This window comes from Protopterus annectens, chromosome 1.part0 (genome assembly GCF_019279795.1).
Source record: "Protopterus annectens isolate FY-2018-M chromosome 1.part0, PAN1.0, whole genome shotgun sequence".
Classification (NCBI taxonomy): Eukaryota; Metazoa; Chordata; order Ceratodontiformes; family Protopteridae; genus Protopterus; species Protopterus annectens.
This window is the reverse complement of record NC_056725.1, coordinates 1357866303-1357891995: the sequence shown is the minus strand read 5'-3', so window position 1 is coordinate 1357891995 and position 25693 is coordinate 1357866303. Positions and strand designations below refer to the sequence as shown.

General features: G+C 42.5%; 1 protein-coding gene across 1 annotated transcript in view; it reads right to left on the bottom strand.

The window, feature by feature from the left end:
• Nucleotides 1-25693, bottom strand: part of AK9 (adenylate kinase 9) — a 2653312-nt gene that overhangs the window by 2053708 nt on the left and 573911 nt on the right. The gene's annotated exons all lie outside the window — the stretch shown is intronic.

Here is a 25693-nt window from a genome sequence, read left to right as displayed (position 1 = left end):
TCTAACAAAATGTAAAATAACAGGCAAAAACATTACAGTTCCATAGTTCTTTCACCATCATTCGGCAAGCAGAAGAATATTAATAACTGTATGGAGATCAAGCTGCTTTTGTCATAGAGTAAATAACTGCATCACAACAGCAACATTTTGACTCAGCAAAATGATAGGACTTAAATCTGGTGGTGAAAGCATTTAGTGGAGACATTTGATTTCACATATTGAGTTTGGTATTCAGGTACAGATCAACAGTCCAGGAGCAGAAGAAGAGTGGTCAGTACAGGATAATGAATTCCACTCATGGGATTAGTATAAGGAAGAATACAGAGTAAGGACATAGTTGGTAAGAATGTGATTTAAGCCTCAGTGCATTGCTAAATGATATGTACTGATTCCACTGTAAAAATATGTAGGTCAGAGTTACAATTAATTGGACATTTTACGACAATGGATAAGTGCTGAGCTTTTTTTTTCTGAGGGTGAGACAATGAGGTTCTCTAGGCAATGAGTGATATACAAAATAGCAGACAGTGCTTGAAGCTACTTTGAGGAGATCTCAGTTTGCATTTATGGTTAGTCTGCAATGGAGGGTGACAGAATGGCTTTACCAACTGTAAACATTCCTGCCAAAGTAAGTAGGTTTTTAGAATAGTTTCTGTTTTCTTTACTCATTGAAGAACAAGACCAGTGAAAGTAAGGTGGAAATCTACTCAGAAATCTGTGAATTAAAAAAGAGGATCTGTTCAAAGTAGCTCCTGAAGAGGCTTAGGCATGAGTGGTCAAGCATTTATAGGCTGCCTTTGTCTACTAGAGACATTGGCGCCAGACCAAGGTACATTTCCAGTTCCCCATCCACTTGTCCAAGTTGCACTTGAAATGTATTAGGGAAGAACTCGGCTTTACGTAGATAGGATGCCTGTTCCAGAGAAGGGGTAGTCTCTGAGACACATACCTGTCCTTCCAAATGTCCTATTTATGCTGCACAAAAGATTTAGGTCACTAGATTGGGTAATTCTGAAGCTATTTGTTTTGCGGGTGTCCAAGAGGTCTATTAGAGCAGGATCAGAAGATGCATTCTAGGCAAGGCATATATTGCCTCTCAGTAATCTGTAGGAGACTGAGTACAGGGATAGGGCTTTGAGGCGGTCCACTCAGGATGTGCTGCTTAGGCCATGTACTGTTTTTGTGGGAATCCTCTATGGACACACCACTTGTTACATATGCTTAGTCAGGTACATATGAAAGGGATCACTGTACTCAGTGATTGGTCTAATAAGGGCAGAGTACAGCAAAACAGTTACATCCTTGGACTTACGTGCCACGCCCTTATTTTTAAGTTGTGCAATATAGAATTATTTCCTTACTATGAAAGACACATGACGGGTTAAAGTTTAGGTTACTGTTTACATTTGCTCCCAAATCCATGACCACTGGGAATATTCTTAAGGGTGTATTATCAATGTGGTAGTTTCCAGAGGTAGACATCTTCCCAAGGATACTGCTATGCATTTCTTGGCATTGAGTTTTTGACAATGACTCTTGCACCAGTTATTAGTCTGTGTCAGGCCTTTTTGGAAGGTATTTGTGCATTGGGGGATTCTATGACTGTGTTTTGTTTGCATTTGTCTTCAAACTTGGTCATCCAGAGGCCACTCATGTTGGTCTTAGCTTCAGAGAAGAAGATGCCAAAAATTAGTGGCCCCAGTACTGGGTATTGGGAAAAAGCTCCACTTTCATCAGGATTATACTACCTCAGGTGGGACTTGAACTCACAATCTCTGGCTTAGGAGGCTAATGCCTTATCTATTAGACAACCATTACATAAGACCAAGTGGAAAATCTGACTATCGATAAATTTTCTTCAGCTACATTTGAGCATGAATAAAGGTCAAACCGAATTGGAAACAGTCGCACACCTTGTTGCTGGTTGTGATATACTAATGACGGAAGGAATGCACACTGAAAGGCATAATAATGTGGCAAGACTGTTGCAATGGGGACTGTGCAAGCATTATGGTACTGAAGTGGCTGAAAATCACTGGAAATAAGAGCCACAGAGCATCATAGAAAATGATGAGGTTTATATCACATGGGATCACCCATTACCAACCGTTCAAAAGACAGATGCTAGAAAACCGGATATAGTGGTCCAAGAAAACAAGACAAAAGTAGCATTGATCACTGAAATAACTACAATCAGTGACTACAGTGTCTTGTGTACAGAGAGACACAAAGTCATAAAATATCAGGATCTGCAGGCAGAAATGACAGCAATGTAGAAGAAAGATACCCAGACAGTTCCAATAGTAGTTGGAGCAATGGGTCTTAGAAAAAAGAATCTACAATCGTATTTAGGTATGTTACCAATCCATGTAACCCCATACGAATTGCAGAAGAAGTCATTACTAGGCACATAGTGGATGCTACGAAAAGCACTTTTGGTTAACATCAAAGACTGAAACAATACTAATTTTATGAATTTTAATCGGACTTTGACCTAGGAATGGGGTCCATTCCCGTCATAGTATTAGAAACCCAAAAGACTTGGAGAAATTAAAAAAGTAAAACAACTAAATATCAAAAAGCTGCATCTGAAAAAGAAGAGAGAAAATATGAAGTCAAAAGGAAAAAATGGAACTATGCTTATTCTATAAATCATAAAGGTAGCTCTCTCACCAGCTCACATTAAATCTACACACAATAAATAAGACAAAAGAGACTTGATGCTTTTGAATCTAGAAATCTTACACTGCAAATCAGCTATGATAGAAACAGTGCCATAATATCAGAGAATAAGAAAGTGCTTCAAGTTCTGCATAAAAATGTTACAGACTTGGAAAGAAAGAGGAACAAAAGAAACTTAGTAGTACAAAATCATGATTTCAATATCCTCTAAGATGTTCTGCAAGACATTTTATTCATGTTTTGCAACCAGGTAAAGACAAACGAGAATGTAATAACTAAAACAAGTAACAGCGTGACACATGGGGTCTATATTACAACATCGAAGTTGCAAAACTTCGAATGTTATATCGACACCACTACATCGAAGGCTGAAAATAGCAAAGCCGCAGAACATTGAATTCTTACCTAGGGCAAGATTTCGATGGGCCATTCTGTGGCTTCGCTATTTCCTTCACTGTGGTGTGATAGTTACGGACCTTAGGGTGAGAGTGTGGGTTAAGGTAAGTGGACAGGTAGGAATGTATGTATGGTTTAGTGTAGGGTTAGAAGTAGGGCTTTGTTAAGTGTATGTGTGTGTATTAATTAGTTTGTTTGTGTATAGTTTCTTAGGGTAAGTGTGCGATAGTGTTGGACCTTAGGGTTAGGGTGTGGGTTAAGGTTAGTGGATAGATAGGAATGTATGTATGTATGGTTTAGTGTTGGGTTAGAAGTAGGGTTTTGTTAAGTGTATGTGTGTGGATTTTTTATTGTGGTGTGCTTGTGTTGTGTATATGTTTCGCAGAACAGCGAATTTTTTCCCTGGGAAAAAAATTCGCTATTCTGAGTGTTAAATGTTATCAGATTTTGAAATTCCAATTTCAAACTTATGGTGTTCGATATTTTGGAATTAAAATTATGTGATAGAGACCCAACACATGGAGCTTAAATTTACAAAATCTTTAGCAAATCTGTGAAATTATATAAACAAAAAAAGGAAGATGACTGCATAAACCAGCAATATCACAAGGTGTATGAAAACCTTCTGGCATCACACCAAAATGCCTTCTAAGGAATGGAGCAGTACACATAAGTCAGACAACAAACTGTACCAAAAGTAGACCAGTAAGAGTAAGGAATTACCAAAAAAATAAATAAAAAAATAAAAATAAAAGATCAGTAAGAACAAGGATTGAACAAAAACAATTAAATAAACTAATCCTTCTAGTTCCTGATTCCCAGGGATCACATCAGTCGCCCTGCTAGACAGGGGTCCAGGGAAGTAAATAGTGTGGGAAGAAATAGCCAGGGAATTGTTATGGCTAAGCTTGTATAGGCTCTAGGGCCGATAGCCTAGTACCAACCTATGAACCTATGAACCTATGATTCATGCTGTAAGGTTTCAACATTCAATATTTTAAAATAAGTAAGTCACCCTTCCTAGTAATTACACAGGCTTGTTCTAACAATGGCTTAAAAACAATCAGAATTAGGGAATGTTTAACATCTGACAACTTACCACACTCCCAAAACTTATGCCTCCAGTTGCCTCTTTCTTCCCCATCACACCTCCAACATTTACTATCTAACTGAAAATAATTCCTTGAAGTTTGCTTGGGATTAAGAAAATACCTATACAACACTTCCAAGCAAAGATCATAAATGTTCTAGACTTTGTCGCATACTTGGGAGTTATACATATGTTCTCCCATCGTTCTCTTGTAAATCGTTTTTCCACTCTCTGTTCCCAATATTTTCTAACCTCCACTAATTTATTCGTATAGTTATCATGCAATATTTTATATCCCCTACAAATTATCCCTTTTAACACCAATTTCCATTGTAGATTCAACTAAAAACCAACTACCTCTAATCTTGAATAATTAAGTTTTCCACAAATATTTCCATTTGTACTCCTTCTTTATTTCCACATTTCTCTACTTTACACAAATCTTCACACAATTTCCAAAATATCTCTAATACATCTAGGGGACCTCTGGTTATTTTTCTTGTGCTTGAAGTCATTATCAAAAAATAGTTAATTAACAGCAATCTTTCTAAAAGCATATATATTAGCCAGATACTCCCTTATTTCATCTTTAATATTCTGCATATTTGCTTCTTCCTGTTTTGTGAGATTCCCCTTCTGCAATTTTTTAACTTTTGTCAGCCTCTCTAAGTAATTCATATGACTTCTTAACCATATCTCTTTCTGCTTTATTTCTACCATGTTTTTAGATTCCATTTTCATTTTATCCTACTCACTAGCTATAACTTCTGAAGATATTTCTATCTTCCTTAATCCATCCATCCATCCATCCACAACCCCTTTCCAATTTTTGCCCATTGGGTTGGGGTGTCACTTTAACAGTGACTATCATCTAGAGCCAAGGTTCACACTGAGTGGCTACCCCTGCTGCAGTTCTATCTTTTATCTTCCTTAATAATTCTCAAATCATTTCTACTACACATTCCTTAAAGTCTTCTCTTTTAACAGGTAGGTGGAAAAGCATTAGTGTCTCATTTTTACTTTATTACTTTGCATTTTTCTGTTGGACTTTAGCGGTGCATGATCAGAAACAGTTACTGTGTCAAAGCTTTCAATCAAATGCTCATGTTCCTGTGAAATGTAATTTCTATCTGCTCTAACACACTTGTACCTTGAGGAAAAATGTATAAATGCTGTCCAAGTTCCTACCACTGAATTTACATCTTCCATACAAAATATTTTCATAAATTTCTTCGGAAATCTGTCTTCTTTTCTTATATTTTCCATTCTAGCTCCTCCTGATACATCCTCACAATTGCAAATCAAGTTCCAGTCCCTAACTATAAGTAATATTCCTGGCAGAAAGCTGATTATTTCTCCAGCTCCATAACAGCAGTGTTTGGTAGAATAAATATTTTATTTATTTATTTATTTATTTATTTTACATTTGTTGACCGGGATAGTCTAACTTGATATATGTCCATTTTCAGTAGGGGCCCGGGGAGAAAAGCTCCACATTAGTTATATAGCAAATAATGTACATAAGCTCCACATTAGTTATATAGCAAATAATGTACATAAGAATATAAGACATCAGAGGATAGTATCAAAATTGGTTATACAAAATGGTTATTAAACAAAACAAAAAAACACTCTTATAGTTAGGCTTATGTTTCATTACATGAGAAAAATTTAACACAGTAGGCAAAGAACAAAGAGCTAAATATTTACAAAGATCAATACAGGACTATAATCAAACGGTTTAAGCACAGATGTTTAACACAGAAACTTAATAAATTAGAAAAAGTTAGTAGAGACAAGTGAGATTCAGCTGGGATTAGTACATGGGCATAGCCATTGTAAATTAAGAAAGGTTTTTAATTGCTTTTTGAAAAGTGGAGTAGATGTGAGGGATGTTAGTTTACTAGGAAGCTTATTCCAATAATTTCCAATAGTTAGTAAATAGACAAATACATGTCAAGGTAATCTTCCTCCCTTGCCAACAGCCCCTTACAATGACATGTCTAACATTACTGTCTTTTTTCACTTTTATCACTATTGGAGCCCATCTAGGAATTAGTATAATTATTCACATTTTCCTTTGTCTCTGATATTCTGCTGAATATCTATCCTGAATTTTTTTTTTTGTTAAAGTCACATACATATTTCTTTCCAAATGTGTCTCCTGCAGCATTGCTATTTTCACTCTGTATTTCTTAATATAATTCAATACTCTTTCCTTTTTGTCAGCTTGGTGTAAAAGAGAGACCATTTACATTCCAAGATAATATGAATAGTACAGTCAGTATGATGAATAGCTATTGATCCCACTTATTACACACCAGGTTTGTTTTTTCTTGAATGTGTATTTCCAGCTTTCATGTTACATGCACACACTAATGTTTAGTGGGCTGATATTGTATTTTATACAGTTGTTTCTTCTCACCTCCATTTGAACCTGTGTGACATTTTTCAAGACAATTTTTAATGAAAACCCCCAAAAAAGACATTTTCAAACACTCCATCTCTTATCAACCTAGAACAGACATACAAAACTATGTACATCTTCAAAAATTAAGTCTAACCCTAAAGATAAGAATTGCACCAAATCAACAGCTGCACCCACCAGAATTACCTAACCTAAAAGAAAGGTTAGCCATGCTAAAGCACATGCTACAGACTGTGTTCTGATTTACACTATCTGTCTCTTCCTTTCTTATCATTATTCCCTACCCAGATGTGAAAAAAAACAGCTTGTATGCTTTAAGAAAACATTATCTTTTAGCCCTAAAAACAGTGCACTGGCTATATTTAAATCAAAATAAACTGTACATGATTCTAATAAATGCATTAAAGTATTAAGGCTGCTGTGATGACCCACCACTGGACTAGTAATGAAGGAGCCTCAATCCTCACCACTGGCACCAGTGGGGGATGTACACTGGTAGGATAACAGGTGCACACACAGTATTTCTTGATGCAGCTCTCTGCAGCAAGTGCAATTTCCCTCAAGAGCACATAGAGACCACAGTCAGTCTGGGGCTGGTTTCTCCCTCTTTCTCCAGATCCCCAGTAAGACTTCCCACTGGCACAGGTATACAGTCAGGATTTCAGCTAAGTGGCCAAGTCAAGACATCCAGTACCCTCTCTCTGTCCAACCAGTGTTCGTGTCCCTACTCAAGTAGCTGACACACACACTCTTTGAGGTTTGATTTACACACAGACACACATATATACACACACCTGGGAAAGGCTGGCACAGGTTTACTAGCTATTCCCCCTTTTGCCCAGACTATAAGGTAGATAGCATTGCCACCATTCAACTCCTTATCAGCTATTTTAAGGCCATTAACAAAGGGTGTCCAGTAATACTGTGTAATATTAATATATAATACAAATGGCAGCTTGACCAAGAGCAAGGCTATTAGGAGTGGCCCATACAGTGTCACCAAATAAATATGCAAATACTCTAAAAACTTAAATATCTCTAGGCAGATCAGCCACAATGAAAGGTTTAAATATATTTAATAATAAATAATAAAAGAACAAGAAAATACTCAGTATATATTCACAGTGATATCAGAGTTAAAAATCACAAGAAATATTTAAAACAACATTGCAAGACAGTCACAAATAAATAAAGAAAATATCTAAACTAATCTTTGCTATATTCCTGACTATATCTAAGAGAGTTACTATACCCTAGAAACTTACAGAGCAAGGCAGATGCTGTGGTGAATGGTTCTTGTCAGGTCCAAGACAGAATACAAAATGTTCTGTCTCACTAACAGACTCCTCAAATTAATATCTCAGATATTACTGCTGGGATAGCTTGCAGAGTGACATCATTTTTTGTCATCTGACTCTATCCCAGGTGAATTCCCAAGTACTGGAAGCTTGGTAGTATTTAGTATCTACCTGTGAAAATACATAGACCTGAGATCTTTGTTAGATGCTGAAAGTCATAAAACAATTGCATTCCTTCATATTTTCAAAGGTAGTAATTTATTCACTCCAAAGAAAGTACAGAAAGCTCCATAGTACAGACATTACATCTCTGGCCTAATTACAGCTATTTTTCTGAAGTTAATCTCCTGTATTCCAGTTTCCTCTATTAAAATATATACATTTAAACAGTTAAAATTGTGCATGCACATTTCTGTTCTCTTCCAGCAGGGCACACTGTGGTTACATTTAAAGCACAAGCACTTTATAAAATATCTTTTCAACACATGGCTGCACAGACCAGTTTGATATACATGACATACAGTTCTAATACAATTGTAACACAAGCATCTTATACAGATCATGCTGATATTCACAAATGACACATACTTACTTACAAAATTAAAGATAGTTGTACTGGCAGTATCTCCCTTTGCCACAGCTTCAAACTTTATTTTCACTAAACTGCTTGCCATTGTGCCTTTATATTTTGCATTTCCTTCAGTAAAGAATGCTCAGATTAATTGCTTGAACTTGCAGACAGCTCCTCTCCATTATAAATGAGGTCAGCACTGAAACTTTGTAAATTTCATTCAGAACAGAATGTACAACTGCCTTAACATAAGACTTCTTGATTCCCACTGAATATTTCCTAATAAACAAAATAAGCTAACATCTTTGCAGATGTAAGAAACTTAGCATTTTTCATGGCTTTCATCATTTTCCCTATTATTCAAACCTACTTGCTTACAAAACAGTTGTTTATATCTTACGCCAATGGCATTAATCTAAACATTTGCGCTCAGAAAAAATAACAGAAAATATCTTAATTCTACAAGTGCAAGTTTATATCGCACCCCTGTCCCAGCAGCCAAAATCACAGTGTATTAACATTAATCTTGGTTTTATCCGGCCTTTCTTCTGTTGTTATACAGTAAAGCTTGTATTTCTTACAACTAAAAAAAGTACTTGTTTACTTTAATATCTTTAACACATATAACATTCAATGAACAGATACCCCCAACATTTAAATTACCCCTGATAACACACAGCACAAAACTGCTTTACTATATATAACATGCACTTTATATTATGAAATATTTTATTCAAATACTAAGAGCAAAAATTGTTTTACTTAGTTACTTTTCCCCTATTAGTGTACTTCTAAACATTAATGACATAAAGTGGGGTATATGCTTTACAGTCCATCCAAAAGTCACCAAATGTCCAGTCCTTCTCAGCCACTTTTTCTTGCAAAGCCATATTTTACAAAATGTGACTGATGCCTTATAGTCTCCCATTTATTCACTAATTCAGTGTTGCTGGCCTTCTTCCTGTTCATCTCATCTCCCACCACACCAGACACTGGTTCATGTCCAAGGTACTCCTCATTCTTCTAGTCAACTCTTGTGTTTTTTCTGTCTCTCAAACATTCTTCTTTGGAACATTGGAAAAGGATTCTCTGAAAAAGTCTCTCTATGAGCTTTATTGTCAATAGAATGTGAAAGCAGATTCCCCTTTTGTTTGGTGGCTCACATTTTGCTGGATAAACTTTTTTATTTCCTACTTAGCCTATTCGACATCCAAAAATGTATTTGATCTTCCAGGAAAAAAAATATTCTGAAGATGGCTGGATACAGCAGCTTGAATCTCATACCTGCCTCTCAACATTCCCTGATTGCTGGGATAAATTTGCTTCTCTTCTTCCTGGTGTACAGTGAATAACCACTTCCACAAACACTCTCCAATTTTTAATATTTTTCCTTTCTGCCATAGTTTGTCAGAATCAACTTTTTCTGCTAGTATGATTGCATCTTTGCTAATAGAGGTCTTGGCTGCTTCCTCATGACCAGGTTTGGAGCATGTACTTGATGTTCCCTTTCAATTAACAAATCCTACTGTGGAATACCAGTACAGTTGCTAATTTGTGCTTTCATAAAATTAAAACAGTTTGTTCCTTCCAGTTTCTCTGGTACAGCAGAAAATCTCAGGTTTTCCTTCCAACTACCATTTTTTAAATAGCCTTTCCTCTACTGGAAGCCATCCCTTGTACCAAAGCTGAAGACTAAAATGCTTTTTGCTAACTAGCTGCAGGATTCTTCGCAGCCAGTGTTTCTCTTCACTTTTTCTGGCTGAGTTTCTTTCAGGTTCTCTAAATTTCTTCTTTGCTAGCATCCAGACAGTGCATATACTAGCCAGTACCTGAAATTTAGTCAAGCTTTCAATATCACTGGCTCATATTTCTCATTTTAAGCTTTTGATCAGTGGATCAGTGTGTAGCCACCTTGGAAGTGCTAGACCCTCATATCGCTATTCAGAGTATCCTGACATATTCTTGTATGCAAACACTTTATTTCCTTTTATTTTTACCAATATAGACTTTACCCCTGACAAATTCTAACACACACACTTTGGTTCTTTTTGTTTTCACTCACATAGACTAACTTACAAAGGCATTAATCATACTCGCAGTGTTTCAAGAAAATGAACCACTAGTTTTATAAGATTGATGATATTTTTGCAACAATGTAAGCATGGGATCAATAATTCCCAAAGGGGGTGGTAGCCCTGCAGTTACAAATAACATAAATTACTACCTATAAGTCACTACCTAGTTGTTTTTAAAAAAAAGCATATAAAATAAAATGGCACAGTTAAAAACTGAAAATGATGTTGAATTGCCTGAAATCTGAAGTAGTTTCTTGGAGGATGTATTACTGAGATATATAAACAGGAATCATCCATGTCCAGTGTTGCCACAAAAGCAACAGGGCTTTCGGAGTCAACATTCTATAAGACTTTATTCTTATGAAGTTGCTCGGCTTTGATAAATCTAAAACTGGCATCTGGCTTTTGTACTTAGAAATGAATAATATTCTAGTACAGAGACCTTGACCTATCTGACTGGAGATTACCCAATGCAATGCTTTTTGAAAGTTGGGCAAAAGCAAGCCTCCAAACCATGTGTAAGCACCATCCCCCTTCACAATACATAATCAAGTCTGGTTTAACTGTTTCTGTGGTTCCAATGGATACAAAGGTAGCTCACCCTCCAATTCAAAGAGTTAGATGTTACCCAAAAGCAAACCTCAAAACTGCAGGTAAATGCTCACCCAATTCACAGCACATAATCAAATAAGCTGCCTGGTTTAAGTGTACTTGCAGTTACTGCTGATAAAGGATCCAAAAGTAGATCCCCTTCCAGCTCAAAGAGTTAGCTGTTGCCCAAGCAAACCTCCACACCACAGGCAAGTTTCCTCCCCATTCACAGCACATTATTAAATCAGCTGCTTGGTTTAACTGTATCTGTGGTTCCTGTCCCATAGGGATCTAAATGCAAGTATTTATTAACTGCATTCAAATTAATAAAATAAGTTTTAGAGTTGTTGGCTACCTCTTATCCTTTCCATAATAGCTTCACTGTCTCCTATATCTTCAAATCCCTATCTTCCTACCTTATCCTGTAACATGCACCTAATCCCCCTCCTTTGCCAATAGTCCCTTTCAATCCCATTACTCAAGTGCTCAGGGCCCCTTCTACTTACTGTATGTACTTGTCTGTGACACATTTCAAACATTTAACTTCCTACATATTTCTACCCAGGACAAGACATGCCTTCATTTTGCATTACAATATTGTGTTTACTGCATATATAAAATTGCAGCTAAATAAGCAAAATATAGAAGTTATGTCCTTACCATAACTTTCCATGTGGAGTGTTCATCTCGCCTTTGTTCTTACACCTGGGTTCGGAGCCGATCCTCGGCTCCGTGTCGGCCGCTTGGCAAAGCTCTGCATCGAGAAGAAGCTCGAGACCAACCTAACTCCCACAATCCCCCTCTGCCTTTACCTCAGATCTAGTTTGCAAGCAAACCAGAAGTCAACAGAAGAGAATATAACACATTCATGCAAAAAAACATAGCTGAAATATAGCCACAATAACTGACCAAGGCAGAAGCAGGAGAACCAAACCAGACACCTAAACTGGACGTTCTTCCTGAGGGTGGGAGGGTGGGAATGTAAGAACAAAGGCGAGATGAACACTCCACATGGAACGTTATGGTAAGGACATAACTTCTATATGTGAGAGTGTTCAATCTCGCCGCTTGTTCTTACACCTGGGTAGCGTCCTAGCTCCATGTTCCTGAGGAACTCACGGGAGAACGTTCCTGAGCACAGTGGAACCAAAGGTTGCCCTGTCTCTAGAAATCCTGTCTACTTTGTAATGAGTAATGAATGTATGTGGTTTAGACCAAGTGGCAGCCGCACAAATAGTGTCTAACGGTAGGTGGGCTGCATGAGCCAGGGATGTAGATACTGATCTTGTAGAGTGCCCTTTGGGCTTGACAGGTAAAGTTTGCTCAGAGGCAGTATAAACAAAAATAATACAATCGGAAAGCCATTTGGAAAGGGTTCGTTTCGTAACTGCCATACCCTTCTTGCTATCTGCAAAGGCTATAAAGAGCTGGTCTGTTTTTCTGTGATCCTTTGTTCTATCCAAGTAAAATCTGAGTTGTCTATGAACATCTAACTTGTGTAACATATATTCCAACTTATTGGAGTGGTTCTTGAAAAAGGTGGGGAGCTCAATGGACTGATTAATATTATTAACAGAGCAAACTTTGGGAAGAAAGGATGGATTAGTGCGAAGAGATACTCTATCAGGGTGAAAGATCAAATAAGGATGTTTAACGGAAAGAGCTTGAAGCTCCGATACCCGTCTAGCCGATGTGATAGCCACCAGAAAGAGGGTCTTCCATGACAAAAATTTCAAAGGACAGGAAGAGGCTGGTTCAAAGGGTGGTAGCATCAGCTGTGATAAAAGAAGGTTCAAGTTCCAAGGTGATGTAGGACTTCTAACTGGTGGCCTAATATGGAAAGATCCTTTTAGAAAGGCCTTACAAAGTCTGTGAGCCATAATAGGAGCCCCACTTTCTCCCACATGAAAGTTTGAAATGGCAGCCAATTGTACTCTCAAAGTGGCAGGAGAAGCTCCTTGGTGGAACAGTTCGGCTAAAAACTCCAAGACCCTATTAAGAGGAGCTATTACGGGATCCAATTGTTGTGTAGTTGCCCAGTGCACAAAACGCTTCCATTTACTAGTGTAAATTTTTGTAGTGGAAGCTTTATGAGACGCCACCAGAATATTTTGAACTGCCGGGGAAAGAAGATCAGACCTGGCTAAGAAGGGAAGCGGAGCAGCCAAGCTGCTAGTCTGAGGGAGAGTAGCGATGGGTGGGGAGCCCCTGACAAGTGGGTCCAGGATCCAGGGTTCCCAAATTCGGTGTGCCAGAAGAAAGGGAAACCAAATTTGACGAGGCCAGAATGGGGCAATGAGGATAATTGTCCTTTGCAGGTTGTTGGCTTTCTGTAGAAATTTTGCAATCAGGGGAATAGGAGGAAAAGCGTACAGGAGACCCGGGGGCCAATCGTGAACCAGAGCGTCCCTGGGGACTTCCCCTGGAGGGGGTAATAGGGCAAAATAGCTTCTGCATTTGGCGTTCATTGGAGACGCAAACAGATCGCAGCAAGGCTGGCCTCACTTGCGAAAAATTTCCTTCGCAATTGATTGTTTGAGGGACCACTCGTGAGGTAACAGGATGGCTCTGCTCAAACTGTCCGCTATGACGTTGGATAACCCCAGGATGTGCGTTGCTATCAGAAAGCGACCCGTGGACTCCGCCCATTGCCAGATTCTCATGGCCTCTCTGCATAGTTGATAAGACTTGGTTCCTCCTTGTTTGTTTATGTACCAGACTACGGACATGTTGTCCGACTGAACTGCAATGGTCCCTAGAGGAAGAAGGGGAGAAAAGTGTTGCAACACTAGAAACACTGCCCTCATCTCTAGAACATTGATGTGCAGATTGTACTCCAAATTGGACCATTCGCCTTGGACTGTGTGTCCCTGAAAGATGCCCCCCCACCCTATCAGGGAAGCGTCCGTGGTCACCGTAGCTGTCGGCGTGGGTAGCACAAATGGTCTTCCGCTGGAAAGATTGCAAGTCTGAAGCCACCAAGCCAGGTGTGATTTGCAGATGTTCGTGATGTGAATTTCGTGTGTCAGGGGTAACTGTTGGAACGACCATTGTGCAAACAGTAGCCATTGAAGAACTCTCATGTGCAGTCTTCCCAAGGGTATCGCAATGAGGGAAGCTGCCATGAGACCCAAAACCTTCAGAACCAGCTTTGCTGGGGATTTTTTCGACAATAGGAGAAGAGATATATGGTTTTGTAGGGAGGCTATTCTTTCTGGAGGAAGCCTTAGGATTAAGCAACGCGTATCCAATTCTGCTCCTATGAATGAGATATGCTGTGATGGCTGTAGTAAAGATTTTTCGAAATTTACGGAAATTCTGAGATGAACACAGAGTTGTAGTGTGTAATCCCTGGCCTGAATCAGTCGACGCTCGGTGGTGGCAGAAAGGAGCCAGTTGTCCAGATACGGAAACACCTGGAATCCCAGGCGTCTCAAGTGAGATGCTACCACTGCCATACATTTGGTGAAAACCCTGGGGGCTGAGGTCAGACCAAAGGGCAGGGCTTGAAACTGAAAGTGACTGGCTCCCAGCCGGAAGCGCAAGTGATCCCTGGATGCCCTGGCCATTTTGATGTGGTAGTACGCGTCCTTTAGATCTATTGAGCACATCCAGTCGTCCTTCTGTAAGAATGGAAGGATCGATTGAAGCGTGACCATCCGGAACTTTTCTTTCTTGATGAAGGTATTGAGTTTGCTTAGGTCCAGAATTGGCCTCCAGTCCCCTGTCTTTTTTGGAACTAAAAAGAACCTTGAGTAAGTTCCGAATCCTCTTTGGTCCACTGGGACTGGTTGGATGACTCTTTTTTCTAGCAGCTTTGAAATTTCTATAGCTACAGGGCCTCGCAGATGGGGCGGTACATCTGGGAGTCTTTTCTGCAGAATTGGGGGCAATAGGAAAGGAATATTGTAACCTTTGGTAACAATGCTTTTTACCCAATTGTCTGATGTAAGACTTTGCCAGGCCTGAGGGTATAAAGCTAAGCGACCCCCGACTGCCTCCAGAGCAGGACAGTCGGGCCTCCTCTCAGGAGTGCTGGAAAGGTTTCCCGGGGAGTGTATCCCTGTCACCTTGGTTTTGCAGACCCCCTCTGCTGCCAGGGCGACGTCTTCCACCTCTGCCCCCTCCTCTGCCTCTAGAGGGGGCATCACCCTGTGTGCCTGGGAAAGAGCCTTGGGGTTTTTGAAACCACATTTTTCCACCATGTTGCCCTTTGGGGTACGGTCTGGATGGGGTGGAAAAACGGACTCTGACAGCAGACAGAGTCTTTCCCTCTTGCTCACACCGGGTAAGGGTCTCCTTTACTTTTGGGCCAAAGAGAGTGGCACCATCAAATGGGGCATTAGTAAAGGAAGACTTGAAGGCTTCCGTAAAGGAACATAAGCGCATCCAGGATTGTCTACGAAGAGCAATCTCTGAAGCCGCTGCCCTACTCGACCCTTCGGCTGCGTATGAGATCAGCCTCATGGATGAGTTTGCAATAGATGTAAGGGTATTGAGATGTGCTGTAACTTTCTCCGAGACAGCAGCATCTGTAGTACCTTGGAGGGTATCTCCCAACTCTTTGATTAGATCCGTCTGTAACCGTGTGAAATGGGTCAAATAGTTCAGGGATCGCATGGAAAAAGCCGCTGAACTAAAAATGCGCTTCCCATACCTGTCCATAGTCCTAGAATCTCTGTTAGGAGGATGGACAGATGAGGAAGATTCAGACATCTCCTTTTTCGTGGCCGCTGCCACCACCATAGCGTCCACTGGAACTCCCTTTGTTAGATAAGCCTTGTCTTGTGGGGCAGTAATATATTTATTAGGCTTTCTAGGGACTGGCTCCACCATGTCAGGTGTCTCCCATGCCCTCCGAGCAATCAATTCCATCAATTCATCGAAGGGCGGAGTGACCCAGGAGGAGGAAGGGTGAGCACCGAATGCCTTCAGCAAGACTGACTCATCCTCAGAAGGGGGTAGGGCTTGCCAATCACCTCTCTGTTTTAGGATCTCCAGGATGTCAGAAAAGGATACATCCTCTGAGGGTGATTTTGGGGACCCTTCTGACTCATCCAAGGCAGTGTCCGATGTCAAGGATTCTTGTGGAGAATCTAAGTGTCTCCTCTTACACAATCTTTTCCTCGGAACTTCCTCGAGGGGAGCATCCGATGAAGCCTCCGAGGAAGAGGGGGCACCCTCTAGGGGTGGCTGAGACACTGGTGCTCGACGCTTAGATGTAGCCGTGGATGCAGAGGAGGATAACGGACCTTTATGGGAAGGAGAAGCTGTTTCTGCTGAAGTGGTTGTCTGAGTAGACAACACCTTCCTCATGAGGTCGAAGGCCCCCGGGTCCCGAGTCGAGGTATCCCCAGGTTCCGAAGAAATCGGAGGAATCCCCGAGACAGGCACCGATGGCATTGACCCCAAGGACAGAGCCGAGTCGATCCGAGCCGAGGCTCCGAGAGGGAGAGTCGGAACCAAAACATCAGTCCGACTCTCAGTCCCCGATCCAAGGATGGATCTTCGGCTCCGAGACTCCGGTGCTGGGTCCGTCGGAGTCGAGGTGAACGGTGCCGACCGAGAAAAAGATGGTTCTGGCACCGAGGGCTCCACAATCATCAGATTAGCCTCTCCCGGCTCCGAAGACTGGATAGGCCTCGGAGGAGGAACAGGTGGAGATAAGGGAAGGCCTTCTAGTCTCGACACCAACTGGGAAGAGACAGAGATGAGTTTGGACAAGGCCGTATTCTCCATCAATTTCTGCACCACGCGGTCTACATCAGTGTCGGAGAGGGGCCTAGAAGAACGTGTCGAAAGAATCGAAGACGGAGCTGACCTCAAAAGTACAGGAGGAGGAAGCTCCGTCACCGGTTCCAAGACTCGAGGCTCGGTAACTGACAGAAGTTCAACACTCGGCCCCAAAGTCTGTGGAACCAGTGAGCGAACTTTAAATGAAGAGCTCGGAGCCGATGACATGGGCTCCGACGTCTTCGATTCCTTCGAGGATTTAGATGTCTGGTCCGATGCATCCAGAGCCTCTTGGAATGCAGGCTTCAAAAGGCCCCTATCCATAAGTTTCCTGCGCCTATCTGTCATGACCCTTCCACTGAAAGAATGGCAGATGGAGCAGTCTTCCTGCAGATGGAGAGGGCCAAGACAGTAGACGCAGGAACTATGATTATCTGTGACAGACATTTTCTGTCCACATTGGCACCATTTGAAGCCTGATTTAGCTTTTTCAGACATGTTACAATTATAGTCAAATCCAAGTTAAACAGTGAAATAGCCAGTAAAAAATGTCCAATCCAGTAATAAAGGTCAAATCCTGTAGATAAAGTCAAATCCTGTAGTCAAATCCTGTATATAAAGTTAAAGGGTGGGGTAGGCCCCGAGGGAAGTAACTCTAAAAGTATATAAATTTATATACAAACCCGAGAAACCCTCGATACACTACACACACAACAACTTTTCAAGAGTAAAAGAGAAGTTTTTATCCAAAAAATATATAAGATAAAACAATCTTAGCTTTGAGGTGGTCCAAGCTCATCAAAAATGATGTGAACATTGCAGCGGCAAACTAGATCTGAGGTAAAGGCAGAGGGGGATTGTGGGAGTTAGGTTGGTCTCGAGCTTCTTCTCGATGCAGAGCTTTGCCAAGCGGCCGACACGGAGCTGAGGATCGGCTCCGAACCCAGGTGTAAGAACAAACAGCGAGATTGAACACTTTCACATAAGAAGTTATGTACTTACCATAATGTTCCATGTTAGTTGTCTTCTTCTCGCCTTATTTCTTGCTGGATGGGTTCGGAGCCGAACCTCGGCTCCGACTCAGCCGAATACTAAAGCTTGAGAGCTATTTTTACTGGCTCAAGGCTATCCTATGTCCCATAATGCTAGGCAAAATATACACAGATCTCGTTTGATAGCTAACACTATGGACAGACATGTCCCACCACTAGAAAGAGAAAAAAATGAGAGCTATGTAGAAATATAATCCCTACAGCCTGCCTGTCACCAGTAGTACCAAAGGAGAGGAAGAGCTCTAGTTGAAGGTATAATCCTGGTGACAAGGAAAAAACTCACCCAATACTCTAGGTCTTTCCAGGCTCAGGGGATGGAGGATGGGACGCAAGAAAGAAGGCGAGAAGAAGACAACTAACATGGAACGTTATGGTAAGTACATAACTTCTTAATGTTAAGTTGTTAATCTCACCTTTATTCTTGCTGGATGGGACAGCGTCCCTAGCACCTTAGTCCCGGGTGGCTCAATGGAACAGACTCTTGAGTACAGTGGAACCAAAATCAGCCCTATTTCTGGAGGCAATATCCAGTTTGTAATGAGAGATGAAGGTATGAGGAGAGGCCCATGTGGCCGCTGCACAAATAGAGTCCATAGGTAATCTCGCCTGAAAAGCAGCTGAGGAAGCTAATGCTCTAGTTGAATGAGCTCTAGGCTTGGTAGGGAGCTCCATATGCCTCAATTGATAGGTCAAAGAGATAAGAGAGGTTAACCATCTTGACATGGTCACTTTAGAAACCGGAAGGCCCTTCGGTGTAAGACAAGCAGAGTTGGTCTGATTTTCTTGTTGGCTTGGTTCTATCCAGATAGAAATGTAGTTGCCTATGGACATCCAAACAATGTAATTTTCTCTCAGCTCTATCAGTGTAATTTGGAAAGAAAACTGGGAGATCAATGGTCTGATTCAGATTTTTTTCTGAGAGTACATTAGGTAAAAAGGATGGATTTGTCCTAAGAGCCACTCTATCTTTGTGAAAAACAAGATAAGGGTGGCACACAGAAAGTGCTTGTAGTTCAGAAACCCTTCTGGCTGAGGTAATAGCTACCAAAAAAGTGTTTTCCACGAGAGCAGTTTTAACGAGCAGGAGGCAGCAGGCTCAAAAGGAGGTAGAATTAAAGATGACAGTACCAAATTTAGATCCCATGGTGTTGGAGGGTCTTTGACCGGGGGCCTAAGTAATAGGGTACCCTTCAGAAAAGCTTTACAGAGCTTGTGAGACATAATACTAGACTCTGACAAGCCAACATGGAAATTTGCAATAGCCGCCAACTGAACTTTGATAGTGGCTGAAGAGGAACCTTGTTGAAAGAGTTCCGCTAGAAAATCTAGAACTGTTTGGACAGGGGCAGTAAAGGGATCAACTTGGTTCCTTTCTGCCCAAATAGAGGAATGTTTCCATTTACTTGCATACGTCCTTCTGGTGTTAGACTTGTGAGAGGCAAGGATAATCTGACGTACTGACGGGGAGATTAAGGGAAGTCTAGCTAAGGTTGGAAGTGGAGCAACCAAGCTGTGAGGTTGAGAGATGACAGGGATTGGTGCAGCCTGCCCGACTGATGGGTCAGGAGGTCTGGTACAGGGTCCAGATGCCAGGGCTGCTCCAGTAGATGACGTTGTAGGAACAGAAACCAGACTTGTCGAGGCCAGTAAGGGGCAATGAGGATCATCCTGGATCTCAAGGCAGTTGCTTTCTGGACTAACAGAGTGATTAAGGGAAAGGGGGGGAAAGCACAAAGGAGACCCCTGGGCCAATCATGGACTAAAGCGTCTCTGGGAGAGAGGCCTGGAAGAGGGAAGAGGGTGAAGAAGTCTTGACACTTGCTGTTTTGAGGGGTTGCGAAAAGGTCGCAGCAAGGCTGCCCCCACTTTCTGAAGATTTGGTCCGCTACTAGTTGGTTGAGAGACCACTTGTAGGGCATGAGAATGTCCCTGCTCAGCCTGTCTGCTATGACATTGGACTTCCCGGGAATGTGTTTTGCTACCAGAAAATGCTGAGAAGAGATCGCCCATTTCCAGAGTCTGAGCGCTTCCCGACAAAGAGGGTAGGACCTGGTTCCGCCCTGTTTGTTGATATACCATACTACAGACATATTGTCTGTCTGTATTGCAATCGTTCCAGTGGGAAGAGAGTCCTGGAGAGCCTGCAACGCCAACAGGACCACTCTCATCTCCAGGACATTGATGTGCAAGTGGCACTCAAAGGGTTGCCATGTGCCCTGGACTGTCCTGCCCTAAAAATGCCCCCCCCACTTGATCAGGGAGGTGTCCGTTGTCACGGTGGCAACCGGATGGGGGAGAACAACCGGTCTGCCTTGAAGCACCTGGGGTGAGTCCATCCACCACGATAGGTGTCGTTTGCAAGACTGAGTGATGAGAATCTTGTGTGACATGGGAAGCTGCTGAAAGGATCATTGGGAAAAAAGCATCCACTGTAGTATCCGCATATGAAAACGAGCTAGGGGGAGCAAGGTGATTGTTGCAGCCATCAGACCAAGCGTTTTCAGTACAAACCTGGCTTGGACCCTGTCCACTTGTAGCAGGACTTGAACATGACTGCGAATGTTGCATACTCTTTGCGTAGGAAGTTTTGCTGACAACTCTACTGTGTTTAACACGGCGCCTATGAAGGTAATATGCTGACAAGGCGACAAAGCAGATTTTTTGAAATTTATAGAGATGCCTAGCGCTTTGCAGGTTTGTACAGCATAATCCCTGGCTTGAAGAAGCTGATGCCTGGTGGAGGCAGTAAGGAGCCAGTCGTCTAAATAGGGAAACACCTGGAATCCTCGATGTCTCAAGTGAGCCGCAACCACTGCCATGCATTTGGTAAACACCCTGGGGGCTGTGGTGAGGCCAAAGGGCAAGGCTCTGAATTGGTAGTGACTGGCTCCCAGCCGGAAGCGGAGAAACCTCCTGTAGCACCTTCATTTTGATATGATAGTACACATCCTGAAGGTCTATAGAGCACATCCAATTGTCCTGACCCAGAAAGGGAAGAATGGACTGTAGCGTGACCATCCGGAATTTTGTTCTTTGAACCAATTTGTTTAGTCTGCTGAGATCCAAAATAGGTCTCCAGTCCCCTGTCTTTTTTGGTACCAAAAATAATTTGGAGTAGATTCCGGATCCTTGTTGGTCTGCCGGGACTGGCTGGATGGCTCTTCTTAAAAGCAGCTTTGAAATTTCTAGTGCTGCTTGGTCTCTCAGACCGGGTGGAACGTCTGGAAGAGGCCCTTTTGGTTGATGTGGGGTGTGGATAAATGGGATTTTGTAACCCTCGGATATGATCGACCATACCCATCTGTCCTGCATAAGGGAGAACCAGGCTTCTGGGTACAGCGAAAGTCTTCCCCCGACTGCCTCCGAAGGTGGACAGTCGGGCAGCTCCTCAGGGGTGCTGAAAGGGTTTGTCAGAGAAAGATTCTCTGCTACCCTGATTCTGCAGACCCCCCCCCCTGCCCCTAGGGTGGCGTCTGTTATTGTTCCCTCCTCTGCCTTTAGAGGGAAGCTCACCACATGTGTCCGGCAGAACTCCCTGAGGTTTGCGGAACCACATTTTCCCGCCCTTTTGACCCTTAGGATATGGTCTAGAAGGGGCAGAAAAACAGACTCCCATGGCAGAGAGAGTCTTGCCTTCTTGTTCGCACCTGGTTAAGGTGTCCTTCACTTGAGGTCCAAAAAGAGCAGAACCATCAAATGGGGGGTGTTAGTGAATGATGCCTTGAAGGGGTCAGCAAAATTGCAGAGCCGCATCCAGGCATGACTCCTTAGAGCAACACCCATACCTGCGGCTCTACTCACTCCATCGGCTGCATAAGAGATGAGCCGCATGGAAGAGTTGACTATAGAGTTCAGGGTCCCTAGCTGGGAGTTGATCTTGTCCTGAGACCCCGCAGCTGTTGGGTCCTGCAATGTTTCACCCAGTTCCTTGAGAAGGTCCCTCTGAAGTCGGGTGAAATGGCATAAGTAATTCAGCGACTGCATAGCAAAGGTCGCTGAGGAAAACATCTGCTTGCCGTACCTATCCATCGTCCTAGATTCCTTATTAGGAGGATGTACAGGTACTGAAGGGTCGGCCAACTCCTTCTTAGTGGCTGCCGCCACCACCATGGCATCCATGGGACACCCTTGGAAAGAAACTGCTTATCAGTGGGAGCAGTAATAAATTTAGTGGGCCTCCGGGGAGTTGGTTCCATAGTATCTGGAGCTGTCCACGCCTTCCGAGCCACTACCTGCATAAGTGGGTCGAAAGGCGGGGACACCCAGGAGGTGGAAGGGTGAGAACCGAAGGCATCCAGGTACACCGACTCGTCCTCGGAAGGGTTAAGGGCAGACCAGTTCCCCCTCTGTTTGAGGATCTCTAAGATGTCTGAAAAGGAGACATCCTCAGAGGGGGACCTTGGGGACCCTTCCGAATCATCCAGGTCGGTGTCAGATGTCACTGACACAGGAGAATCAACATGTTTCCTCTTACATGTCCTCTTCCGAGTGGGCTCCCCCGCAGGGTCAGGGGAGGCCTCGGAAGAGGAAGAAAGGCCCAATGGGGCAGCCTGGAGTGTCGGTTCTCCTCACATGGGGTTAGGAGGGTAGGCAGGGGCCGAAGCAGGCACCATGGAGGGAGGGGCCGAGGAGGCCGACCGTGGTGCCGGTATAGGAGCCAGCATGCTCCTCATCACCTCAAAGGCGCCCCTGTCAGGCAGAGAAGAAGAACCCAACTCCGAAGAGATGAGAACTCTCCCCGGTACCAAGAGGGATGGCTCCGAGGCCGATGTCGGGGCTGAACTCACCTGCGCTGAAGCTCTGAGAGGGAGAGCGGGGTCGGACAAGGTTCCAATGCCACTCGCCCCCTTGGAGTTGACGAGGGAGTCTCGGCGCCCGGATCCCTCCAAGGGCGGAGGCAGGGACGGGATCAGAGCCGATGAAGGAACCGACAACAGGGGTATTGGTTCTGACGCCCCCACAGTACTCACCTCGACGACCTCTGGCTCCGAACTCAGCATGGTAGTCAGAGGAGGAACTTGAGCGGGTGTAGGGGTAGCCCCTGTCTGTTGAGACGGGCTATGTAGCAACTGGGCCAGTGCCTGCGACTTTAAAAGCCGGCAGACTACCCTCTCGAGGTCATGGTCCGAAAGCCTGGAAGACCTACAGGAATGAGATCTATGGCTCCGCTCTGACAAGAGTGGAGACTTTGGAGCCGATCTAACCGACTCGAGAGATGGAGACCTAGAGCGCTTTCTGCTGGGGGACGGCTCTGACACTAAAGTCAGAGCCGACTGAGGTCTAGATGCCTCGGTTCCGGCCGGAACTGATGAGGTAGCAAGAGCACCGCTTGGTGCCGGCTCCGAATATGGATCTGATGATTTGGCGGGCTTTGAAGGTTTCCCAGCCATAGTCTTAGCCGGGGAATCTTCAGGCTTTAACAAGCCTCTAAGTATAAGTTTGTTTCTGCACTCCTGCAGGACTCTAGGGCTAAAAGCATGGCAGATGGAACACGAGCCCTGCAGGTGCAGAGGGCCCAAACAATACACACAAGACGTGTGACCGTCTGTCAGAGACATCTTCTGACAGCACGAGTCACACTTCTTGAAACCCGATACCTTAGTATCCTAAGACATACTGCACAAAAAACAACACACAATCCCCTAAACTATGATAACAATTTACTATAAAAAAGGGAACTACCACTAAGTAGGAGGACAGAATTCCACACACACACACAGAGAACAACCAGGGGAAAACTGTACTACAAGGGGAGGGTCAGAGGCCCAACCACCTTAAGGGTGGAAAAAAGGGGAAAATAGCAACTAAAGGGGAGGGAAGACTAGTCGCTAACTATACTGATACTAAATGAACAAACAAGGATAAAAAACTGACTAAAAACTACCTCAAAAGTTATTAATAAAAATATATGACCTGGAGCCAGTGAAAAACGCAACCTCGTAGAGATCTGGGTATATTTCGCCTAGCATTATGGGACATAGGATAGCCTCGAGACGGTAAAAATAGCTCTCGAGCTTTAGTATTCGGCCAGGTCCAGCAAGAATGAAGGCGAGATTGACAACTTAACATCAATTAAAATAATTTTGTCTTCTCTCTCTATTATTTTTTTAGAGACAAAGAACTCCAGGACAAAAGTTTTTGCACAAACTTAAGCCTGCTCTTCACTCAGTTGCTGTTCAATTCTTCATTAGGATCCTCCTTCAGTTCTGCGAATCTGTAGACTGAGTGGCTTCCTCTAACAGTGGGAGAATTGTTTCTATAAATGCTTCCCTTTTTTGATCTCCTATCGTTACTTTTTATCACATGTTCCACACTACCATCCTTCACTCCCTCTCTGCATTTTACACATTCTAATTAACTTCAGATCTCTTTTTTTTTTTTGGCATATGCCACTTCACCCTTTTCCACACAGCCTTTTCTTTCCTTTACAATAATGCCCCCAAGGTCCAGATTCAGCACAAAGTGACCTAAACAGCTGCCAAGGGCCGACCTGGACTTAAAAAAAATGAAAAAAAGAAAGAAAAACAAAACCTTGATTTCACTGCTCTGTAAGTGAATGCTGTATAATTGTGCTGTAATTCATTACTATAACATGAAGATATCATAGTGTTATGCATTATGTGCAAAGATGGTAGGTTTGGAAACTATTATTCCACTGAATGGCACTATCCAATCAAACTGGTTAACATATTTTTTTTGTTTGGGACATTATGATGTAATGTGACTGATGGACACAATAGGAAAGTAGTGCTTACATTTCAAAACATCCTACTTCTTTTTCTATACATATTGCTGCATGTACAGTTTAAGAATCAGTTAATCAGTATATCATCATTAAGAAAAGTACAGTTGTTTAAGCTGCACTTGCCATAACAATAAATGTTCAAATTCCTCACTGATGCAGTAGCCTTTTGGCTATATGGGTTGCATCTGATTCCTGCCTAGTATACAATGACTGACCAGCTTCACAAAGGTCTGGCTCCCTCCTATTCCCTCACTCTGACTGTTGACAGGACAGCCCCAATGAGGGAAATCAGCAGCCAGAGTGAAGAAATCTTCAGCACTTTCCTGCCCACACAGATAGAAGAGCATACCAGTCTTAAGCCTTCAAAAGATATAAACAGTAATCAAAAAATGTATATTCCAAAATCTTACTATATACAAAAGTAGGGGGATGGTGGGTGGGTGCCACCGCTGCAGCAGTGAGGATTTCCAACATCTACTGTTAAGGTAAGTGCAGCTTACACAACTATACTATGTTCATCATTTTCACCGCTACAGTAGTGTTTTAGCTATATGGGTTGATTACCAAACCCTATCTCATCCGGGAGGAGGAAGGATAATGATCCAGGTCCCATGGAGAATGGACCTTGCAAAGTCAGTCCTGGACCTGGAAAAGGAATCCAGTTTATAATGCTGTACAGAGGATTAAGCTGCTACCTCTAGAATGCTTTTAGTGTTCACCCCTTTCTAATATGCCACTGTAGATGCCAAAGCTGTTGAGGAATAAGCCATGATACTGCCTGGAATTGATTTACCATGATGGGCATAACAAAAGGCAATAGGACAATCTTAACATGGGTTGTCCCTTCTTTGTCCTATCATAAGAAATCAACTCATCAGATTTTCTAAAGGGCTTAGTTATGTCAAGATAGTATCTGAGTGTCAGAAAAAATGTATTAATGTGTGCATGCTTAATGCTAATTAAAAACTAAGTAAGTTAACATGTTTTTCATTCTATTTTATATGCACTGTTTTATATATAGTTGAGTTTCAT